General features: G+C 42.4%; 1 protein-coding gene and 1 long non-coding RNA gene across 3 annotated transcripts in view; one reads left to right on the top strand and one right to left on the bottom strand.

Annotated features, from left to right (window-relative positions):
• Window positions 1-18,863, bottom strand: part of LOC131480968 (uncharacterized) — a 152,598-nt gene that overhangs the window by 121,988 nt on the left and 11,747 nt on the right. The gene's annotated exons all lie outside the window — the stretch shown is intronic.
• Window positions 12,955-18,863, top strand: part of REV1 (REV1 DNA directed polymerase) — a 100,601-nt gene continuing 94,692 nt past the window's right edge. Inside the window, exons 1-2 of one of the 2 annotated variants that reach the window (XM_058667517.1) lie at window positions 12,955-13,106; window positions 18,211-18,324. The gene's annotated coding sequence lies outside the window, so the exon portion shown is untranslated. The remainder of the gene's footprint in view (window positions 13,107-18,210; window positions 18,325-18,863) is intronic. The other variant, XM_058667516.1, reaches the window with a different exon arrangement.

The following is an 18,863-nucleotide window of genomic DNA, read 5'->3' on the forward strand; positions in this document are numbered from 1 at the left end:
TAAAAAATTAATGGGTGTCTAGAAAATCAGCAGAGAAGCCAAGAGTGAATTACACACAGCCTGCCCACCACGTCTGTAGCGCGCCCCTGGCCAGCAGGGAATAAAACGCAGACACCGAAGTCCTTCTCTGATCACACTTTATTGGAGCGCCGCTTGATTGAGGGAAAGATGGCAGTGGGGGGCGCAGGGAGAGCAAAGCGGATGGCTTATATACACCTCCATGAGAGGCGTGTCTGTGGCTCAGTGACCGGTCGTGATAGGACAGTGAGTGCTTACTTGTCAGATTGGGATAGGTCGCTGCTGTTGCCGGGCAAACTAGGGCAGGAAGCTACGTCAGGGCAGAGTTGTTTACTCTGTGCCTGTCGCCATCTTGTAATGGCGACTGACTGCGCTCTGCAATTCCCCCTTTTATTTTTTCTATGATACAGCAAAGGTATGGCTCAGTGACTGTGCCTGTCTTAGGTCATCCGACCTCTCGTCAGGTCCTTACCCGTCATGGGAAGCTTAGGCAGATGACAAGGCCTAACTCCTGTCTTAGGTTGGTACCTGACTGGGTCAGAGGTTGCCCGTCTTTGACTACCAGCCCTGGCTACCGCATAGGTGAGAACCAGTATCGAGGGACTTGAGACTACTGATCCCTATCGGGTGCAATGGCTCAAAAGCCTCCGAGTGCAAGGGCATCAGGTAGGGTCTCATCATTCTCCTCTGAGCAAACTGATCCAGGCCTGGGGGGAAGCGCCTGCCTCCATAGCTGCCAAGGCTCGAACGATGGCCACCTTGTCCCGCCTGACACTTCGCCGAATCCTACAGACCAAAAACAGAGCCAAGACTATACCTCCGAGGCAAAAAATTGCAAACATTCCTACTCCAACCCACTCCTTAAAATAGGAGAAGGTGTCCCAGATCCATTCGGTAAAATCTTGAAGGGTCACAACTTCAGCTCGGGTGGCATAGATGGTTACAATCTTTCCCAAGCAGTCAGTGTATAAATTATCAAACAGAACATTCCAACTCCCATACAAATAAACCAAAAAGCTTCTCCATAAATTAGCTGCAAGTTGGAAACTGAGAGTTCCTCAGATAATATGTCCACCTGTTCTTAGATCAAGTTCACTCATAAGTTCATAATTAGCAAGCCAGTCCAAACATGTTGGTTAAACAATACAGCAGTCATTAGGGCCACAATGGCCATGGCGTCAGTAGCGGCAGCTGTAGCTATTGCTGTCACAACGGCAGCGGTAACCCCGAAGTCGTGCTCTGGTCACAGGAGGACTGACAGGTCTTCTTTAACTGCCGCTGGTCTGGAAAAATAGGTGGGCACGCACATCACCACAGCCAGGGGGTGCTCGATTATTTTCCAATTTTCTGAAAAAAAGCAATCTGTTCCACAAGTTAATTGAATCCCTACCTAACCAGCATTATTAACAAAAAGATAAAACTCTATGGTGCTTTTGTTACCATGATCAGAAACCAAGTGGGACATTTTGAAGGCTTTTAAACTGGAAATAAACTATGGCAGCTGGGTAAGATCAGCAAATGAGCTATCCTGTCCCTGGGGGAAGAGGCCATTGGTTATTGGCTCTCCTTAAGTCTTCTCCCAAGTGTTCCCACTGTGGCCTTGCCACACAGGGGAGCTGATTTCTTCACACCTTTATGTCATCCACACCTACTGCACAGACCCCAGCATCTCCCCTTTTTATATTATTGAGTAGAAGGATGCGCAGTTCTCTGCGAGTGGCTCAAAGCATGGAGCTCAAACGTCGGAAGATGACTGTTTTTGTAGCAACATGAGTCTGCCATGGTTGTTCAGATGGTTTACAAGTATAGATAGAGGAGAATACAAAATGGATTATGAGTAAGATCTTACCAAGATGACAAGGGAATATGTCAGTCATATACATCTGCTTTTTCAAATAATATTTCTGTAACAAAAACTTCAAAAATCAAATAAAAGTATAGCATTTCCTAACCGATAAACACAAACAATATAATAACAACTAAAAAACCAGCATAAAACTAAGATCTACTGTATATCTATATTTCATGTGGTATCAAGGAACACTGAAGCCAAACAGCAAACACACACACACACACATTTTTTAACATACTATAGAGGACTATAAGTAAAATTTCAAACAATGTTGACAAAAGACGTACAGAAAGACAGACATAGGTGGCCACCACACTCACTCAATTTTAAAAATCTAACGGGCCATAACGATGTCTTGTATGGACCCTGACTCAAGAAGTCATGTTATATCCAACCCTCTTGAGTCCCAGATGAGTACTCAAAACAAGCAAATTTGGATGATGAGATACCTGTTTATTGGTAGAGGTCAGTGTAGATCCTGTGAGCCAGGAAGCCAGGATTGGCAGTGGGGCCGTGTTAATCATCACGGTGGCCTCCCCAGACTACCGAGCCAGGCTCTAAAACACAGGATGACCACTATCCTCTGACTGAGGCCTCCAAAAAGTTGCAAAGTGCATGAGAGATCATGTCAGACAAATTTAGGATTTACTAAGGCACCTTTATAAACCAAGCTTGGTGATAGAATCTTATCATATTCTGAGACACTTCAGCAAAGTTAGGTCTGGAGTTCGCCGGAGCTAACTAGAAAAATTTAATCATTAGGTAGATAAAAATGTTTAAGAGAAGATGTTATAATACCATGTGATTTTAAAACTTTGTTGCTATAATAGATGATCAGATTCCATGCATCAAGGATGAATATTTTAGAAAATGCTGCAAACAGTGTGTAGAGAATATGATTAATTATATTGAATATAAATCATACAGGATGTATTCCTTGCACAACCTCCATGGCTTTCTCATTCTTTCTTCAACAAACTTTATCTTGTAAATATTTTGTCCTCTTCAGTGCTTCAGTCTAACATAGCCATTCTCCTATAGGACAGAATATTTTACAAGCCATGCCCTTTTTCTTTTATCCAAGAACTTTCCTCTACAACCTTTTCATCAAGAACACATTTGTATACTTGAATTTATTCTTTATCTAAATAGCAGATAAAAGTACATGGTGCATCCCATACCTGGAAAAATTTTAACAGTGAATTAGATGTTACTTTTATAACAGTCTATATTTGGTGTAAATGTTACACTTTTAAAGCAATGCCTTAAACACTAGCTTAAGAGTCATATTCTTAAGATGCAAAAATTCAAGGTAAAAATTCAATAGAGTTATGAGATGTTAATTTTGTACAAACATTATTTATAAAGGACAAGACGCTAGATATTTTTCTGTGGGCCCAGTTTATCTCCTATCCTGTCGCTTTGTGCTAAAAACGGTTGGGTGTTTGAGGCTTGACAAAGGGAAAAAAAAGTAAAAGGTCCTGGAGAAACTGCACTTGTGGGATGAGTATCCTAACAAAGAGCAGCAGGAGGGGGTCGGGAGCGAGTGTAACTGCTGGGGAGAAGAGAATTTAACCCTGAAGTTGCTGGGCAGGAGGAGGAACTTCTGTAGAGGATGCTTGCTGCTGCGAAATGACAGAGGGGTAGAAATGTAAAATGGACAAAATTATCGAGTTAATCGATCTGGAATCCGAGTCAGCAAGTCCAAGCCCTGTGAGAAAAATGAAAGCATTCTCTCCTCCAAAAGTTAAGAGCAAATCAGGTCCTTTCCATTGGCCAGTAAGGATGTTTTCAAAATCTATGATTAGAGAAACTATTCCGTCAGATGACCATCTGTAAAGAGTAAAGAAGTTGGTTAAGGAAGCAAAAAAAGGTTAAAAACAAAGGGGTTAAGGAACAAATCTTTTAAAATATAACTTTATGACTTAACAAAATGTAAATATGACTTAAAAATAAGCTATTTAGAGCTATAAAGAATAATTATTTTATTTACATCTTTGAAAAAAGGCTTCTTATTCTTATGACATCTCTTTATAATTAAGATGGAGACCAAAGCACAATAAGGAGTAATAACCTTTTCCTACATGGAGAGGAGATGTAGTCACTCTAAACACCCTTGTTGTCACAAGCATCCAGTTGGGGTATGAACAATAGGTAATATAATTCACTGCCAAGGAAGATACCAACTTTTAATTATCAGTATCAGGTTTTAAGTCTGTTACTCTTCTATAGGCATAACTTGGATTGGATGTTGGTGCTTTGCAAACCTCTGATTGTTCAGGAACCAGGACTGGCCCTGCCAGGAGTTTCCTGACCACAGGCGCTGGCCAGCACAATCAATTTTAGATTTACATCTACATACTTTTGCCCAATGTATGGCTCTGTGACATTTAGGACACATTTTAGGGCAGTGATCCTTAGCAGTATTATTGCCATATTTTCTAGCTAAAAGAGATGCTTGGCATTGCTTTTGAAGGTATTTGAGTTTATCAGAATTAAAACATTTAGCATTCATTCGCTTTTGGATAGCAAAGGTTTCAAGCCCTGCCAGGTGGGCAGGATGTTTCAAAGTCCTTATGTTATGGCAGGCCTTTAGATAACCCATAACTTGTTTACCAGATTTTTGGGTATTTTCTTGCCTACAATCTTTCCACATATGTCCCAATTTGCCGCAATTATAACATTTATGCCTATTTTGCTTTAACTCAGTGCTTAAAGTAGCAGCCATCAATTTAGTTTTGTACACTTTAGAGCCAATATTCATACATGTCTTCTTATTTTGGGGGACCTGGAACTGTGCCTGCCTCCCATTTCCCTGCTTCTGACCCTGTACAGGCTGATTACTCAATTTACGTTGACTTCGAGGCAATAGAACTGTCCCATTCTTGTGGAATTTAGACTGACAAGCCTTTTGCCAATGAAATCCCTTCTCACACCGCGGACAGACGGTGCGAGGAATATTTAAATTGGGTTTAGAAGTGTCCACACAAATTTTTTCCTGTCTGAAATTTTGAGACAAATTTTTAGTGGGACAGCTGTGGCTGAAATGCCCTACTTCACCACAGCAATAACAATTGTTTCTTTTTTGACTTCCTTGATGTTCTTTAAAATCTGAATAGCAGTTTGACCTTGAAGAGCTGCAGCAATAGTTAACCCTTGCATGTAAGATGGAGTTACCTCAGCACAGGCTCGAACATAGTCTGACAAGACTCCTGTCCTTCTCACTGGCTGAATTAAGGTTTGACAAATTGGAGTAGCATTTTCAAAAGCTAGCTGTTTAACTATGAGATCTGTAGCTGTATTGTTAATTACTGTCCGGCTCACTGCTTCGGTGAGTCGAGCTACAAAATCTGCAAAAGGCTCCTCAGGCTTCTGCATTTACAAAACCCGAGGACTTCTGATCTGGAGATGGCAGGCGTTTCCATGTGCCCAATGCCAAGGAGGAGATAAGCTGTAATGTCTCCTCAGGCTGATTAAGTTGTTCTGAAACGCCAAGATGAGTACCCTGTCCTAGAAGCATGTCTGCAGTCCAGTGAGGATGCTGGTTTTGAACATTAATTCTGGCTTGGGCATGAGCTGCATCCGTGACTATAGATTTAAAATCTAAGTACTGTCCAACGGAGAGACAGGCTCGGGCTATCTCGAACCAATCGGCTGGGGTATTTGCCTGTTGAGTAATTCTTCCCAGCAGAGTGAGAGTATAATTTGCATTTACCCCATATGTCTTGGATGCTTCTACCAGATCTTTCAACTGTTTATAGGTAATAGGTTCATGATATCTGTCCCCATTTTCCGGATTCTGATAAACCGGAAATGCAGAGTAGAGGCGACTTAGCGCCCTCCGGGGAATAAAGTGCCATCCTCCACTAGATGGGTACGGGGGAGGTCGGCATTCCATGTCTCCAGAAGGCACAAAAGCCTCATGCAGACTATGGTCCTTATCTTCTGGTTCTGATAACTCATCGTCAGACGAGTCCTCTTGTGTAGCTACCTCTAAATTTCTAAACTCATCTACTTTTAAATTTCTAAACTTATCTAACATTGGATACAGCGGCCGTTTATTACTCTTTTCTTTATCTTCTTTATTATTACTCTTTTCTTTATCTTCTTTATTTTCTTCTTTTAAGCATGCTTCCTTTTTTCTTTTAGGCCTATTCCCCCTCTCATCAATTGATTCTGCTTCCGAGAGGCTCTTCCCTCTCTCATCAATTGATTCTGCTTCCGAGAGGCTCTCTTGAAACTTAATGAGCTGCTCTCGACCCTGTCTGACATGCTCCATGTTCCGTCCTTCTTTTAAGCAGGACCGGACCAACTTCCAAAGTGGGAGGGATCCAGGTCCTAGCCTTCCTTCCTCTTTTGCCTTTTCTAAATCTTTGCCTAGTTTGTCCCAGCAGCTCAAGGTCAGGTCTCCTGAGACTGCGAACCACGGCGCAGCTGCGTCGTAATCATTTATTATCTTCTGCACTGACCTTGCTGAAATTTTTAAGCCTCGTTGTTTAAGGAGTCCCAGTATGGGGTCAGCAAACTCGCTGCAGGCTGATATTCGGCCTTGATTATTACCCATTTTCTTAGATCTCGTGAAAGGCCGCTTTATCTACAGCGGAGTTACTTTCACTTTGTCCGGGTTCGCGCAAAGACACCAGGCTGACGTAGGCGCAGGAAAAATCAACACAGCAGTCCCACTATCACCGTACCAAAACAATGAGAGCAACAAGAACAGGGTTTATCATACCTGAGAGGTTACCTACCGGTAGTCCGCTCCGTGTGTAGAGTTCTGAACTTCAACCCCTCACTGGTGTCCGCTGGATTCGAAGTTTCCCGGGTTTCGGCACCAGCTGTAGCGCGCCCCTGGCCAGCAGGGAATAAAACGCAGACACCGAAGTCCTTCTCTGATCACACTTTATTGGAGCGCCGCTTGATTGAGGGAAAGATGGCAGTGGGGGGCGCAGGGAGAGCAAAGCGGATGGCTTATATACACCTCCATGAGAGGCGTGTCTGTGGCTCAGTGACCGGTCGTGATAGGACAGTGAGTGCTTACTTGTCAGATTGGGATAGGTCGCTGCTGTTGCCGGGCAAACTAGGGCAGGAAGCTACGTCAGGGCAGAGTTGTTTACTCTGTGCCTGTCGCCATCTTGTAATGGCGACTGACTGCGCTCTGCACACGTCCATGTATCAGTCAACTAAAGGTGAAAACTATCTTGAAAGCAAAATTGTGTCTGTAATAAACATAAATGCATTTTTCTTGTAGTTGCCCAAACAACGTCGTATATCAACTATTCATATCACATTATTTGCATTGCAATATGCCATTCTAAGTCATCTAGGCATGCTTTTTTTCCATATGAAACAGTATAGGTCCTATGCAAATGGTCCACCTTTTCATATGAGAGACTCAAGCATCTTCAGGGTGGGCTTAGAACCAGTCTCCCAGGATACTAAGGGATGATTGTATTTCCTCTTCTGATGGAATATTTATTTTATAGAGCATTTATCAGGTGTTTAAAACTTACTGTCTGGGGCCAGCATTGTGGCATAGCCTGCGATACATTGGTTTGTGCCATGGCTGCTCCACTTTTGATCCAGCTCCCTGTTAGTGGCCTGGGAGAAGCAGCCTAAGGTGGCCTGAGTGGATTCCTGCCACCCATGTGCAAGACCTGAATGGATCTCATGGATCCTGACTTTGGGCAGACCCATCCCTGGCTATTATGGCCATCTGGGGGAGTAAACCAGCAGATGGGAAATCTCTGTCTGTCTGCCTTTTGTTCTCTGTCTTTAACTCTAATTTTCAAAATAAATAAACCTTAAAAAGAAACACCTATTCCCACCTTAGAATTAAAACCCTTGTTCTTGTCTGTGTCCACCATCTTAAGGGAAGGCTCTGTCAGGCACTGAGGAAGGGATGATCCAAAAGCCAACACTCCAGAGAAAGTGAAAAGGATGTTAGGGACTAACCCCTACAATTAATGAGAGGAAAGGTAGGGGCTCTTAAGGAACATGTTTGCTTTCATTGTAGGCAAGAAAATTAGAGACTGAGGGAAGGATAAAAGAAAAAAGTAAGAATGTTGATGTCAATGGGTTCCAGAAAGAGGGCCCTGAAATCTTGCTCCAGAGTTGAGCTCTACAGACAGGGGAACCTCAGGCAGGTGAGTGGGAGCGAAGAGCACAGGGTAGCCATGTCCTCTCCAGGAATGGCCTAGGATGCAGCAAGCCGAGAAGGCAAAGGCATGATGGTGCCCAGACTCCAGGAGAACACACACATGCATGCAGCCAGTGTGGAAGACAATAGAATCCACCTGTGTAGGCAGATGTTGCCAAGACCACTGATGTGTGATTAGTAGTGTGGCTCAGTGGGTTGTGCTGCTATCTGTGATGTTGGTAAACCATACTGAAGCAGCAGTTCAGAGTGTTAACTGCTCCCTGCTGTTGTGCCTGAAAAAAAGTAGCAGAAGATGGCCAGAGCACTTGCTCCTCTGCCTATATGGGAGACCAGGCTGGAATACCAGGCTCCTGAATTTGGCCTGGCCCAGCCCTGGCTGTTATGGGCACTTGGGAAGTGACCAGTAATCTGTCTCTCCATCTTTGCCACTTTTAGAAGATTGTTTGGCCTGCTGCAACACACACATACACACACTCATAATTAACCATGGTCTCATCAGGAAAGAAGCTGGTTTCCTTCCCAAGTGAATGTCCAGAGGTGTCAGGTGTCTGATCATGCTAGTCAGTTTCACCTGTCTTGTCCCCTACAGCTAAAGCCAAAAAATCACAGGCTCTTTTCCAGCTCTCCCTTCTGTCCCATTCTTACTGTGACATTAGCCTGTGTCCCAACAGGTAAGTACATATTTCTTCTTTTAAAAAAAATGTCTTATTCAAAAGGCAGAGTGACAGAGCGGGAGATAGAGAGAGGTCTTCAACTGCTGGAACTCCTCAAAAGCTCCAAACAGCTAGGCCTGGGCCAGGCCAAGCCAGGAACCAGGAACTCCATCTGAGTCTCCTACATGGGTAGCAAGGTCTCAAAAACCTGGACCAACATCTGCAATTTCCAAGATACATTAACAGGAAACTGGATCAGCAGCAGAGCAGCTAGGACTTGAACCAGCTTTTTAATATGGGATGCTGGACTCACAAGGCTAGCTCCAACATGTATTTCCTCTTTGTGGCACCATACCAATAAAATTCTAGGAGAAAGAATCTCTTACACAAATCAAATTTCATTAAAATATCCCTCAGAGGGACTGTTTCTAAAAACACCTGGAGAGTTTCCTCTGAGTGACGCTTTCTTTAATAGGGAAATTTCAGTGATATTTGGCTTGTTTCTCCAAGTTTAACCCAATCTCACTTGAACGAATTATGTAAGGTCTCTGGTTCTCTCTGGTTCTACTGTTAATGGGAAGAATCCTAAAGACCAAGCCCATGAAAGTGGAAATTGACTCTTTTAGACCCTGCCTTGTTCTTGCCCGATAGCCTGTAAGACCTGAAGCTAAGAAAGCAGGGACTCATTATTTCTTGCACAGTCCTCCTAATACCCCAATGTTTCCCACTAAAAAGCCTCGTGGGCATAGCAATTGATTTATGGAAGACCACAGGCCCATAAACAAGATCATAATTCCTCTTTTTCCCAATGGTCCTTAATCCAAATTCCATTTCATCTTCAGTACTACCTGAAGCCACTCACTGCACTGTGATGGGCTGCTATTCTTCAGTATCCCATTAGATCCAGACAGTCAATATTTTTTGGCCTTCTCATGGGACAGTCAGCAATCTACCTAGACTGGTTTGTCTCCAGGATTTACTGTAGCACCCCTGCTGTTTCTCTCCGATTCTTAATTGGGACCTCAAGGAGTTTAGATTTCCTCAGGAGCAAATTTTAAGCACTGTGTAGATCATTTTTTATTGTGTTCCCAAACCAAGCAAAGCTTTAAAACTAATTCTGTATATTTATTAAAGAGCTTACTTCAGGAGAGACATAAAATCGTCAAAGAAAAAAACAAATATGTTGCTGTAAGAACAACTAAAAGTTAATTACTTAGGGCCTAGAATAATCTAAAAAGGTAAATCTCTCACTATATAAAATTTTCAAATGATTCAGAAGTTTCCCATAGCAACTATCGCACAACAATGTTGAGATCCCTGGGGTAACTGGGTAACCTTTTCACCTTCTAAGAATTCAGTCCTTAGTGGCTGAAACTTCTGTCCTGGGGAAATAAACACAGAGCAGTCTTTGTAACAAATTAAAAGCTCTGCACCAGCACCCCAACCTAAACTTGACTGATTGCCATAGACTCCTATCCCTTTTTGTTCATAGGAAGTGTAAATACCTGAAATACTGATTCAAATTATTTGGGGATCACCAGACCTAATTCAGTCTTCTTAAGTTTAGTTTGCCTTTAATTCTCACATAATAATTACACATAATTAAGGGGTCCAGTATAATGTTTTGATATGCATTGCGTAATGAGGAAATCATGATATTTGGCATATAAAACACGACAAACATTTATCATTTCTTTATGGTAAGAGCATTCAAAGATTCTCTTTTCTAGCTATTTTGAAGCATATTTGTAATACTGTTATCTGTAGTCACTCTGCTTGTAGTAGCACACCCAAACTTGTTTCTTTTAACTATAAATTTGTGCTTGTGAGGTCATTCTCTCCCCATCCCCTTCCTTTCCCTCACTATCCCCCCACCCCAGCTTTTGATTCTACTTTACTAGTTTGTACTATGAAGCCAGCTTTGGTTTTAGAAGCCTGTTGCTTATCTCCACCCTTCATTTAATCTAATAGCTAATCTTACTAAGAACTATGGCAGCAGAAAAACCATGTAAGCCTCATCTGACATAGTTCTAGGTTCTCCAGTAAATTTACTAGTTACTTGTATATAGACTTTTTTTTTTTACAGGTGGAAAATATTCCACATTTCTCAGCTAGTTGCTCGCCATCCTAGAAAACGCATGCTTTCTCTTCAAATATCACTGTCACTATGTTACTCTAAGTTCGTTCTCTTACCTGGAAGAGGATTTTATGAGTAAGTCTTCTAGGTTCACCTACATCTCTTACAGATCTGTCAGAAGTTCACTAGCTCTCTAATCTCATTTTATGTATGTATGTTATCTTCTTACAGGTAGAAAAGTAAGGGAAAGGTGTTGGCACCTCTCACCCTGGGGTGCCTGGGTGTAGTCCTGGCTCTACTTCACTTCCAGCTTCCTACTAATTTGTGTCCTGGGAGTCAGCAGGAGATGGCTTGAGTACCTGGGGCCCTGCACCCATGTGCAGGACCCAGAGTGAGTTCCAAACGCCTAGCTTCAGCCAGGCCGAACCCTGACTCATGTGGGTAGTTGAGGGAAGAAACATCTATCTGAATCTGTGTGTCTGTGTGTATGTTTCTCTCCATTTGTTTTTCTCTCTCTCTGCCTTTCAGATAGAAGTGAACTTATTAATTTTTTAATAGAAATAATCAGGCCTGTTATGCTATAACAAACCTGGATTTACCTTTAGAATATAAACATTAACAGAAATCAAATCAGCTCACATGGCTGAATTGATTGTCCTCACCGGGGTATACCAAATGGAAAAGGATAAAAATGTGAATATTTGCACAGGTAGCAAATATTTGGGACAGGGGGGGATGTAGCCCATGACTGTGAAATATTTTGGAATCTGAGAGGCTTTTTTTCCATCAAAAGGACCCTATATAAAAACTGGATTGAAGAAGTTTTAGCATTTATCCTTTATTTGGGGAAATAGGTGTAATAAAAGCAGAAAGCAATTCAAAACACGAAGAGCCAACATCTCATGGGAATGTTTCAGTTGACCAGGATGCCAAAAATGGGCAAGATAACCAAGATAATTGTTCCTGTAATAACACAGAAAAAAAAAAGAGGCCATGCAGGAATTTGAAGAAGCTATTTTTAACTGTTGGAGATAAGTTCCTGCTTTTGGGGGAGGGGTGTAGAAAAGCATTTTGGAAGAATTGGGAGACTCTTTGCATGCAGATATTTGGGGCTTTCAGGATGGTCAACTGGTAGTGCCAAAAAAAACTGAAAATGGATTTAACAAAGTTGTTTCGTGATGTGACACATAGTAGGAGAAATAACACTGGCAACAGTTTAACATCAGCAGGCTAATTTTAGAGGTACTGTGCTATTTTCAAAACATGTCCTACCTGCCAAAACTGTAGAGACTGCTGATGGACGGGAACCAAGCCCCTAGGTCCTCTGAGCCCTCCGAATGGACCGTATCTAAATGCCACCTGTGCTGGGTGAGGAGCGCACTCTGGGTACTGTCCATTTCCTCCAGAGCAGGTCCAATCTCCTTCTTTCCAGATACTCTGAACTATGGCAAACCGTCAAACAAAAATCCTTGCTTTTGTTTTCTTGACTGGGAAAACTCTCACTAATCCCTATTAGGCAGTCATTTTACCCGGACTAGTAATCAAAAACTTTGCAAAGTTTTATGTTTCACCCAGAAATTTGTCACCTATGATTCTTAGAAAAACTAATAACATTCTCACATACTATTACAAAACTCTCAGACACCCTTAACTCCACTGTCTGAAGTCATTCTGCCAGCTCTAATAAGATGACCCCCTTGCAAACCACAGATCATCTCTTTCTTAAATAGATTTATTTTTATTGAAAATGTAGATTTTACAGAGAAGAAGAAGAGATGAAAGATCTTCTATCTCCTGTTATCTTCTATCTGCTAGTATCTCCCCAGTGGTCATAATGGTTAGAAATTAGCCCATCCAAAGCCAGGAGCCACGTCTCCCATGTAGGTGTAGGGTCCTAAGGCTTTGGGCCATTCCTTACTGCTTTCCCAGGTCTCAAGCAGGGAGTTGAGTGGAAAATGGAGAAGTTGTGAAACAAACTGGCACCCATATGGGATGCTGGTGCTAGCAGGTGGAGGCAGCCTGTTCAGCCACTATGCTGATCCCCACATGTTAGTTCTTATCTTGCCCCCTGTATTTCAGAATTGTACTTCACATCTTATATCCTACCTATTATGGATGGAGTTGTCTCCCCTCATCACTGTGACTTCACCTAGAGATAGAATCTTTGTAAAGAGAATCAGAATGAAAGGTTGCCCTAATCCAGTGAAAGGTGCCCTTCAAGGAAGAGAGAGACGTGGACACCAAGACCCATGCAGAAAGAAGGTGCTGTCACCACAGAGCTGGAGGACTGAGTGGTACTGCTCCAAGGTGATACGACTTGAGGATTGGCAGCCACCACGGAAAATTCTGGTGAGTCCTGGAAGAACTCTTTCTTGCAGCCTTCAGAGGACACACAGCTTCAAACCATGTGGTTTTCAGGCTTCTGACCTCCAGAACTATGAGAAAATAAATTCTGTCCCTTTTCATGATACAAAGAAAATGAATATTATGGGAAAAATATGCCTGGATTTCAAAATTAGATTTGGGCACATGTGCGCACGCATGCACGTACACACACATACACGCACGTGTGTGCCTGCTCTTTTTAATATTTTATTTTGAAGTAATTATACATACATACAGAATATTTTATTTTGAAATAATTATACATACATACATAATTATACATTTCCAGGATAATACAGAAGCATATGTACCCTTTTCCCAGTTTTTTCTGAAAGACTAAATCCTAGATAATTATAATACAATATTAAGGCTAAATAGCTGATAGATATAGATATACACATACACATATATATTATTACATTTGTATTTCTGTATTATATTTTCTTTTTTTTTCAGGCAAAGGATTTTATTACTCAGAGGAGAGAATCTGCCAGACTGCTCCCTGGCAGGAGACAGTCCAGGATCACTTCCACATGGCTGGCTGACCGCATGAGGGAGATGGCCACCCAGGATATACTGCACTGGGCTTTTACATATCTTAGATATGGGGGTGGGAGAAGGCTGCAGCCCCTCAGTTTGCACATGTGAGGGGGACATAGGGCAGGGGACTGATGGTGTCGGACTGAGACAGGTCTGCCGGAAAAGAAGGAAGGGAGAGAGGGAAGCAGTGTGAGAGAGGACAAACATTTCTGACATTCAGAGCAGGCTTGATTCTGATGGCCTGATGTATTCGTCTCCAACTGTATTAGTCTCAGGGAGTCACAATCTCAGACAAGCTTACTTGAACCTTAATAGAATGATGAAAATCAAAGCCACTTCATAATTTTATCTAAGCACAGACAAAAATAAAGTAATTTGACCTCTCACAAAAAGCAAGCATCCCCTTTGTCAGCCAAATATGTCTACTCTTTCCTCACCAGGCGCAACTTGATCTTTTTGTTCTGTTTCTTCGGGTAAGATGTATTGATACATTGAATTATTCCTGCTATCTGATGACATCCAGAGTGGATCCTACTCCAGTTCTTTAGTGTCTCCCCCAAATCACTTAGAGGTTCCCTCTCACATCTTCCCATGGTCCCCCATTGTGTGTGTCCTCCTTCAGTGTAGTGAGTAATAAATCCAGAGTGTTCAGCCACAGGTGTGTCCCTGGTGATATCCAAATTCGGAGCACGTTGGCCAGGCCATCACAGGGAGGAGGTATCATCTGGAAATGATCTGTGAGATGAGCCAGCAAAACGAAGCCAGGTAGGAAGCAACTGATGATATGTATGAGTAAAGAGAAAGGGTCTGTGCTAAGAGTGAGGAATTCATGTGGACAGTGTAGTTGTGGGACTAAAGATGGAGAGGAAAAGCCAAAAGCTGTTTTGGAGAAGACAGGGTCAGGAGTTGGTCAACTATGAATTTACTCATGTAACCAATGTATACAAGGTACAGGCACGGCACTGTCAGGACAGCCATGCCCCTCTTCCTAAGATGCTCACATCCAGCAAGGAAGAATTATGACAAAGGCCATTTGGGTAGGTATAAAAGGGTGAGGGTGGCAACTTTAGGCCAGGGAGGGCCCCTCTGCTGTGATAAGCTGTGACCTGGGACCTCAGTAAGAAGCCATAACTGGCTCAACAGAGAACCTGGAATGAGTGTTTCAAACAGAGAGAGTCAGGCTGAAGACCCAGAGAGGGAGAGCAGGAAGGCTCAGTTACAGAGTGGAAGGTGAAGGGGAGAGAGTCATGAAGGCATCTTGGAAGCCAAGATAAGAATTTTGCTAAGAAGGAGCCGCCAGAACTCAACAGACTTGCGCTGTTCACCTCAGAGCCCATGTCCTTGCTCTGCTTCCCTCTTTTCTCCCTTTCTGTTGCCATTCCTTGTGTCTTAGGGGGCTTTCTAAGCAGTGGCATCCTAGTCCCAAGGCCATGGATGGGCCATCTCCCAACCTGTCAGTAGCTCTTACATTGAGCCATTGCTTGGTTTTTGGTTCAGCCTTTGAAATTTATTTTCCATGCAGAAATTTGAAAAAAAAAAAAAAAAACACTCCAAAAACGCCAACGTCAATATATTCACAATAGCCCAACTACTCCTAGCTTTGCTTCATAATTAAAGCGCTAACTTCTGGAAACACTTGAAGTTTGGCTAAGTGTGACCTATTCAAATCTGAAAATGAGACTGGGATTGGGCATTTATCCTGGTAATGCATAGGATGCTGGAGGCAATCCTCAGATTCCACACCACAGTTCTGATCCACTTCTGCCTCCAACGTCCTGCTACTGCGGATCTTGTGAGACAGTGCTGATGGTTCAGTGAACTGGGTGCCTTCCACCAACCTGGGAGGCCTGGAGTAAGTTCCTGGCTCCTGGATTTTGCAGGAACTTGGGGAGTGAACCACTGAATGAGAGTTACCCCTCTGCCTCCCTCCTCTCTCACAAACAAATAAATGGGGCCAAACAATGCTTCTACATAATTTGTTTTTCCAAAGTGAAAATTTCTTGATGATGATTTTCCCATAAGAGCTGTTTTCTCATTTGCCTGAGTTGTTGCACATTCTGATATAGTCTGTTAGGTTTTTCTCGCCGCCAATTTCTTCTTCTTGTTTTTTCTCTTCAAGATAAATCTGCTTCTTTTTATTTTGGAAGCTGTCTTCATATTGGCTGGTTGGTTGTTTATTTCTTATTTTTTCCAAGGTTCACTTATATTTCTGCTTATTTGCTGTACACCCTTGAGACAATAGTAGTTGAGCTTGGTGCTTTGCTTCGCTGAAATGCATTCTGTCGGTTAATAATCATTTTTACCATCACTACCCGTTGCTCAGCCTTCTGAATGTTAGCTGTTGTTTCCAGACACAATACCCTTCCTTTTAGTGAGTCTCCACTCTCTCCCTGTGTGAGTAATGAAAATGTCTTTTCAAAACTCTGGTCTTTTTTTATCCCTTTTGTATTCTGAGCCCTTTATTTCCCTATGTGATAATATTTGATGCCTTGTGTATATGGCTTAAAAGCCTATGATTATGAATGCTGCTTGCAATATTAAGCCTCTTGATTTTTTTCATCTTTCCCTGATTAAATTCATATAGTGATTAATTCTGCTTGTCTTTCATAATTCCCTTATCTTTATTCCAGCTTCTTCATATCTAAAAAAAAAAAGACTAGAAACAAAAGGCCTCTCTATTGTTCCATCTTTAGTTGAATATATTTCTGTGACCATTTTAACTTTTTTAAAATGGTGTTAAGTACATTTTTTTTACCTTGAATATTTTCAGCATTACATGATCTAACAGCCATTTCAACATATTGTGTTTAGTTCTCAAAACCTTTACAATTAAGGCTTTCACAGAATTTTGCAGCGGAGGGAAACCTTGTTTACTCTAACCCTTTCCTTTTATGAACCAGGATGCTGAGGCCCAGAGAGGTTCGCCAGTGGTCCAACATTAAGCAGCTCATTAGTGGCAAAGTCAGAACCAGAGGTTTGGATCCTGGCTTCTTGATGAATGCTCTTTCGGCAACAGAACTGCACCTTCAGTTAAGGTGTCATTTATCTTGAATGCCATAGGGTTAAGCACCATCTTCACATCACAAAGAAATCTTTTCTTCCCCCTTTAGTAGTCACACTTGAAACACCGACAAAAGGGAAGTGTTTCAATAAATCTCAGGAACAGACTACTTTTCAATTCCCCTGCGAGATGCCTAGAATGGGCAGAAAAAGTTCCTGACTCTTATTTTCATTTCTTCTGCTGGTTAGGTGTCTAACTTTGGGAATATGTGTCCCTGTGGCTGTCCCATTGTGTCAGATTCCACTGAAGATGGTGTGAAAGCGAAATATGCAGCATCATAGAGAGCAATCAACGTTGAGCAGTGAACTTACTTCTAATGCAGAAATGTGTGCCTCCTGTGGCATATGCTCGTTAAGAGTAGATTTATCAACCTCTCCCGGTGAGCCCAGGATTTAGGAGAATTTAGTCTTGTTCTTTGGTTTGCTCACTGTTCCAGTGAAAGTGACAAACCAGCCTATGTCTTGTCAGTTTTCTCCCCATGATGGAACACGCAAGTCCCGGAGATCAAGTTTCGCTCAAGCCTCATGAATCATCCAAGTCAAGGAAATGTGTCTGTCCCCAGAAAAGCGGAGTTGAGAGCTGTTGGTCCTCAGCTGGAGCCTTGATTGTTTATAATGTCAGCAGAGAGGGATGGACAGATTTAGGGCTACATAGATTGATTAACCTTCCAAGTCAGTGGGATACACATCTCTAATATTAGTACTCTGTGTCTGCAAAGTGAGGTCAAGCAGGAGAGGGAAAACCCACTCCAGGGACACAGGCTTGTGCCGTAGAGCTGAGAGGAGACATGACTCTGGGCTGGAAACCCCAGAAGAGGGGACCCCCAAGAAGGATTCTTTCTATTTTTGCCAATTTTTCCCCCTCCACAACCCCATTGTAAAAGTCTGCATTAGGCTTCCTGGCCTCTGGCCTGAATTCATACAGAGTTCCCCAAGTTACAAGTCACAGAGAGATACCCTCTCTCTGTTCCAGTTCTAAATTTCCTAGAAAGAAAATTCTGTATGATTCAAATATCCACCCAACAGAGCCTAAACTAAGTGGAGGCAGAGAACAGTTGAATGCCTGTGGGTTCTCTGTGACTCTAAATGAAGAATGAATGTAGATAAGGCTACAGCCTCAAATCCAGACACACAGATCGCACACACTTACACGTGCTCACAATGTTAAATGGTGGTGGTGTACTTTGTGACTGTTTCCAGGTTGGTGCCCAGTGGTATTATTCCAGGGTAACTGACAGATCAAATACACTGCTTCATGTGTGAGGAGAAGAACTAAAGGATGAGAGAAGGAAGTCAGGAAGAAAACCTTTCACTATGTAGATTACAGACCTACCTAAGGTAAGCCATATGGGGGACCAACTAACCTGATTTTAGAACATCAAAGAAGCTTGATCGAACATACATTATTTTCTCAGTTCCATTCCAAATATCACAAAAAATGACAATCATTTTTAATTAATTACACTAGGAAAGGAGAATGAGAATGGAGAGAAGATGTCAAAGACAGTTTGGAAACTGGAAACCAGAAGGCTCTTGGTGACGTACTGAAAAAGGAGAGATCAAAAGCCAGGTACCTCCAGGGGTAAGAAGCAGAAACAACCTAAGACCGTGCAGGAATTAGAGGCATCCAGTCCCCCTCAAAGCAGGAATGAAAGATGGGGCTGTACACAGAACCAAGATGCCTGGTTGTAAGTCAGTTTTTCCTTACCCTCTCATCCTTGTACATAGTAGGTCAAAAAATCTCAAGTCTCTTCTGCCTTAAATCTTACATGTAATCCATCAGCAAACACTTTGATTTGGTCTTAGAATCACCTTTAAGAGCCAGCATTGTGGCATAGCAGCTTAAACCATTGCTCATCGTGCCCAAAACCCATATGGGCACTAGTTTAAGTCCTAGCTGCTCCACTTCAGATCCAGCTCCCTGCAGATGCTCCTAGGAAAACAGTGGGAGAAAGCCCAGATGCTTGGGTCCCAGCCTCCGACATGAGAGGTCAGATGGAATTCCAGGATCTTGTTTTCCGCCTAGCCCAACCCAGTGGCCATTTGGGAAGTCAACAACAGGTGGAAGACCTCTGTTCCCCCATGTAAACTGTGGAATAGTAATTTTTTTAAAAAAAGATT

This window comes from Ochotona princeps, chromosome 8, assembly GCF_030435755.1.
Source record: "Ochotona princeps isolate mOchPri1 chromosome 8, mOchPri1.hap1, whole genome shotgun sequence".
NCBI lineage: Eukaryota > Metazoa > Chordata > Mammalia > Lagomorpha > Ochotonidae > Ochotona > Ochotona princeps.